We start from the raw sequence: 6,000 nt of genomic DNA, 5'->3' as shown, positions 1-6,000 counted from the left end.
GTAGAGGGGAAGTTTGCCCACCCACCTCTTGCTATCTGGACCAGGTTGCTAGGCAGCACATACAGTACTTCCACGGGGAGGGCAGTACCCATCCTCACCACCATCATGGAAGCTTTAAAGAGCAGCAGCCACTGCACCAGGAATCCCTAGGGGCTTAGGTGTTATCACCCCCTAGTGCCTAATTAGTCACTAGTCTCTAAAAGTATCTCGCAACAGTACAGGTCTTATTTTCTTATTGTCAGTCAGGGATCCTGGAGACAGAAAGGCAGAGAATTTTGATGCAGATAGATATGTATTAAAATATTAATAGAAGCAAAGGGGGAATCCTCCGGTGGCTCCTTGTGGCCCAAGCTTCTTAATCTCCAACCAAGACTTCAGAATCTGATGCTCCTGCATATTCTTGTCATAGCTGCTGTTATGTTTATAGAAGGGTTGAACAAACAGCAAGAGGAGGAAGGAAGAAGAGTTGGCTGTCTAGAATATGTCAATTACGGCACTCTATTTTGCTCTTTCACAACAATTATATCATTGCTTAAAAGACTGAGCTGTGGAAGCCAGCGGTATGCTCTCTGAATCATAGAATCATAGAGTTAGAAGAGACCACAAAGGCCATCCAGTCCAACCCCATTCTGCCATGCAGGAAATCGCAATCAAAGCATCTCCGACAGTTGGCTTATCAGCCCCTATTTAAAGACCTCCAAAGGGGGAAAACGCCACCACTCTCCAAGGGAAAGTATTCCACGGTCAAACAGCCCTTACTGTCAGGACGTTCCTCCTAATGGTGAGGTAGAATCTATTTTCCTGGAACTTGCATCCATTGTTCCGTGTTCTAGTCTCTGGAGCAGCAAAAAAAAAAAACACTTTCCTCCCTCCTCAATATGACATCCCTTCAAATATTTAAACAGGGCAATCATGTCACCTCTTAACCTTCTGTTCTCCAGGCTAAACATCCCCAGCTCCCTTAGTCATTCCTCATAGGGCATGATTTCAATTTTAGTCGCCCTCCTTTGGGCACGCTCCAGTTTCTCCACTTCATTTTTGAATTGTGGGGCCCAGAACTGCACACAGTATCCCAGGTGAGGCCTGACCAAAGCAGAATAGAGTGGCACTATAACTTTCCTTGACCTAGAGACTATACTTCTATTGATGCAGCCTAAAATAGCATTGGGTTTTTTTAGCTGTCGCATCGCACTGTTGACTCATGTTCAACTTGTGGTCTATTAGGACTCCTAGATCCCTTTCACATGTAGTTTCATTCAGCCAGGTGTCCCTCCATCCTATATCTGTGCATTCCATTTTTCCTTCCTAAATGCAGTACCTTACATTTCTCTGTGTTGAATTTCATTTTGTTAGCTTTGGCCCAGCTTTCTAATCTATTAAGTATATTTTGAATTTTGATCTTGTCCTCAGGGGTATTAGCTACTCCTCCTAATTTGGTGTCATCTGCAAATTTGATAAGTATGCCCCTAATTCTGTCATCCAAGTCATTAATAAAGATATTTTCGGAATAGCCCCCAGCTACATATAGATTCCCCATACTTGGAATATTACTGTATGTATTTGTACAATCCCAGCCATGATGAGTTTGCCCACTGCTTTTGTGCTGTGATATGATTTTAATATAAATGTGTTGAATTTTCATTTTAGAATGGTTTAATTCCTTTTTAAGGGGGGGTTGTATATACAGTCGGCCCTTCTTATACACGGATTCAATCATCCACGGTTTGAAAGTGTTCAAAAAAAGTATAAATTTCAAATATCAAACCTTGATTTTCCATTTTTTATAAGGGACACCATTTTGCTATGTCATTATATTTAATGGAACTTGAGCATCCACGGATTTTGTTATCCACGGGGATCTTGGAACCAAACCCCAGCGTATAACATTGGTCCACTGTATTTGTATTATTATCTCTGCACATCTGTATTATTTTAATTGTTGGAAGCCACTTTGATTGTTTCTCACAAATAAGCAGGATAAATAAAAGATTTATTTATTTATTATATTAAATAGCACTGGGCCCAGGACAGAACCCTGTGGGACCCCACTGGTCATATCTCTCCAGGATGAAGAGGAGCCATTGTTGAGCACCCTTTGTTTCAGTCGATCAAGCAATTACAAATCCATGTAACAATTATCTTGTCTAGCTTTTGAAAGCGTTCCCAGAAATGGCGCCTCCTGGAAAACACTGGGAACCCAATGGGAACGCCCGGCGGTGACGGTGGCGTTCCGCCGTGCAGTAAAATAGTGTTCTGGGACCCATCGGGTTCCCATCATGTTTCGGGCTCGCGCCCGTGAGAACACATTGGGGAACGTTTTTACCCCAGTGCGGTAATCTTCTGTGACTGAGATAACTTGCAGGGTTTTTTTCTGATAGTAAACTGTTCTGTAGAACTCTTAATTTTTATTGAACTATATGGCTGTGATGTTACTGTTAGCAAATACACTAACAAATCTGTACTTTGTTCGTGTATCGACAGCATTCCCTTTGTCTACTTTCAAGGCTGAAATTTTCCAATGTGAACCTGCCTGAGCTTTATGAAACACAACAGTGGTTATTTTCCATGCACACCCAAACCACTTGAGCGGGGGGAGAAGCAGCTTTGAAAAGCATCTTGTCAGTGATGGCACTATATTTAAGGAGTACTTCCAGACAAGCAAAGGAGTTACCTACATGAGCTTAATTTAGGCGCTACAAATAATCTTATTCACTACCTGTTTTCGTGGTAGATTTGTGATATGTTTTTGCCCTTGTCCTTGCTCTTTCACTGGCCAATTTTACTGATTTGTATGATACTACCTGTTTTATGTTTTTTTCCCTCTGTGTGCTGTTGTTGCTGCTGTTTTCCTTCCATTTGTTTTCTGAATGGTTCAAAAGGATTTTAAGGGTAGATTTAATTTCTTTAATTCATTATAATTGCTTTATCTGTTGAGAACCTCTTTTGACCATGCAGTGGAACATGGCATAAAATACAAACATAAATATACACACAAAGTCTGAAGAAAATATTATTGTTATTAATTATTTCCCCCCCCCCATGCATACAAACACATGAAGGTCGCTTAACATTATTATTAAGGGGAACTATCTTTATTATTATTATTAACCTTTATTTATAAAGCGCTGTAAATTTAAATTTTGTGCTTTTCCTTTCCTGTGATTCCCCCCTCCCCCATTACCTAAAGAAAGATGGGGGACTGGAAGGGTCGTTTATTTTAATTTGGGGGGATATTAGGTTTTGCAAGAGTCTGGGCAAACTTTAGGACTGTTTGCACCTGTATATACCAATACTAACTGAGGAGAACTCCAGGTCTGGATGAATTAAGAGAGGCTAACAGTGATGGCAAACCTATGGCACGCGTGCCACAGGTGGCACTCAGAGCCCTGTCTGTGGGCACATGTGCCATCACCCCAGCACAGAGTTTGACAGAGTTTGTTACTAGAAAGCCAGAGGGACACGGCACTTTGCAATAAATAAGTGGGTTATGGGTTGCAGTTTGGGCACTCAGCCTCTAAAAGGTTCACCACCATTGGGCTAGGAGGCTATGTTCAAGGAAAATTTATTACTGACGTTTCACCAGCAGCTGTGGCTGGCATCTTCAGAGAATGCTGGCATGGAAGAGAGTGGGGTATATACAACCATCCCTCCATATTTGTGGCTTTGATATTTGCGGTTTTGATTATTCATGGATTTGATTAATATATTCTCTCTAGGAATATCTAGGTCCTCCAGTGCAACTCTATGGTCAACTTTAACTAAAAGTTGCAATGAAAGACCTAGAGATTCTACTCTACTAGGCATTTTTAGCTCCTCTAGTTCTATGGTCAATGTCTATCAGACATTGACCACACAGTTGCGCTGGAGGACCTAGAGATTCCTAGAGAGATGTCCTCTCAGCTGAAAACATATTGTTTTTGTTATTTGTGTTTTTTCCATATTAAGCTTTTTTATATAGCACTGTAAATTTACACAGCGCTGTATGTACAATCTTTTTAATTAGACGGTTCCCTGCCTTCATGGGGGTTTTGTACACCTAACCCTAGTGAATATGGAGGGACAAGTGTATACTGTTGGTTGAGAAGAAGTGATTTACATGTTAATCTCTGTGTTGAACAGCAAGGCCTGAGGGTGGGAGGCCCCATAGTCCGAAAAACCCACAAAAAACTATGGGTGCCGGCCATGAAAGCGTTTGACTTCCGAGCGGTGGCTCTTTTGGACTATCTCTTTGAGGTCCTAGTCCAATGGTCCCCAAACTGTGCCCTGTAAGAGATTTTGGGCTTCAGCTCCCAGAAGCCTCAGCCATGCTGGCCAAGAGTCTGGGTTTCTGGGAGCAGAAATCCAAAATCACTTAAAGAGCACAGTTTGGGGACCATTGCGCCTAGTTTCTCCCTGGCATCTAAGATGATGAAGCTGAGACGATCATACTTTGGACATATCATGAGAAGACATGACTCACTAGCAAAGACTAGAATGCTTGGGAAGGTAGAAAGCAGTGGGGAAAAAAGGAAGACCACATTTCTTTTCTTTTTTAATTATTATTTTATTGAAATTTCACAGATAAACATTTATCTACAGTTGAAGACAAAAACATTTGAACAATTAACTTCAATCAAATAACCAATCACATCCCCAGTATTCATTGGGAGATAATAAAAAACGAAGGAAAGAAGTAGAGGGGGAAAGAAGGGGGAGAAAGAAGAGACAGAGAAGAAGAGCATAGAGAAAAAATATTGGTACATAAGCAAACATTACAATTGCTACTTCCTCAGGCTTGTCTCACTTGTTTCTATGTTTTCTCACAAGCTGTCCCCACATATCAGCATTTCTGTTACTCTTCCACTCTTATTTCTTGTTTATCCTTCCATCTTTTACACCATTTTTTGTCTTATTTGCAGATACTATGACACAAATATCTAAGTTTGCATTGTAAATTTACTTGTATAAGCTCATATCTCATATCCTTTCTGGTCTAGTCCTAATTTAGTCTAATCCTCCATCTGTTTTATATAAAGTATATTTCCACTACCCCCCTTTTCAAATATTAATAAATTTTCTTTCATTCTACTTTTCTTTCTTCTTTTCCCCCCTTCTATTTTGCATGAGAGTATAGCCATCTCCATTAGATCCATACGTTTCATTTGCCATTCTTCTATTTCAATTTCTTTTTTAACTTTCCAATACCTGGCAATTGCAAATAGTAATCTAGCGGCCGTGAGCATGTAAAATAAGACTCTGCCACAGGTTTTTTTCCATTCTTATCATCAAACATGCATAGTAATGTTAAGGTCGTAAAACAGAGTTCCAGCCCAAATTTGGTTCAACAGATGGCTTTTATTTGCATGCAAGCGGCACAGAGGGGATTTGTCCTCCAAAGCCTGTGCGCCGAGCAGTGGACACAGAGTTCTTTTTATTGGGTTACAAACAGCAAGATATCATACATCTGCGCATGAGCAATACATCCGCGCTTGCAGAGGTTTCAATGTCTTATCTAACCAACACATTCCAGTTCTCTTCTTGTCGCTTAGACAGCTAATTTCACTGACCCATCATATTCCTCACACTCCATTTCACAGGCTTTTCCCTACTTACTGAAGCTATCTACCATTGCTGTGAATGCTGTGCCTTGCTATTGTTATTGTTATTGTGTAAACAGTGCCTTACTGTTTAGAAAGTACATTTCTTTGACCCTTACAGTAATGGAACCTCTGGCTTTTTTACTAGGGATAAAAGGAGATGGATAGACACAGTCAAGGAAACCATGGCCTGCACGACCTGGTGACTTCTTGGAACACGACTCTAGAAACTTGGGTTCGAATCTAGGCTTTTGTAGACTTATTTGTTTATTATTTGTAGGCTTTTGGAGACTGAAGCCTACTCCCTCAGATTTTGGTTTGAATCCTGAAGGGTTATAAACTGGGTAAATACTGAAGGGTTAATTGGAGAATATAGAATTCAGTGTTGTTGTCTTTTATTATTATTATTTTATTATTGTTATTA

The sequence above is a fragment of the Sceloporus occidentalis genome, unplaced genomic scaffold, assembly GCF_023333645.1.
Source record: "Sceloporus occidentalis isolate IW3139 unplaced genomic scaffold, rSceOcc1.0.p SCAF_2, whole genome shotgun sequence".
Classification (NCBI taxonomy): Eukaryota; Metazoa; Chordata; class Lepidosauria; order Squamata; family Phrynosomatidae; genus Sceloporus; species Sceloporus occidentalis.
The sequence above is the reverse complement of the archived record's forward strand: the minus strand, read 5'-3'. Positions refer to the sequence as shown.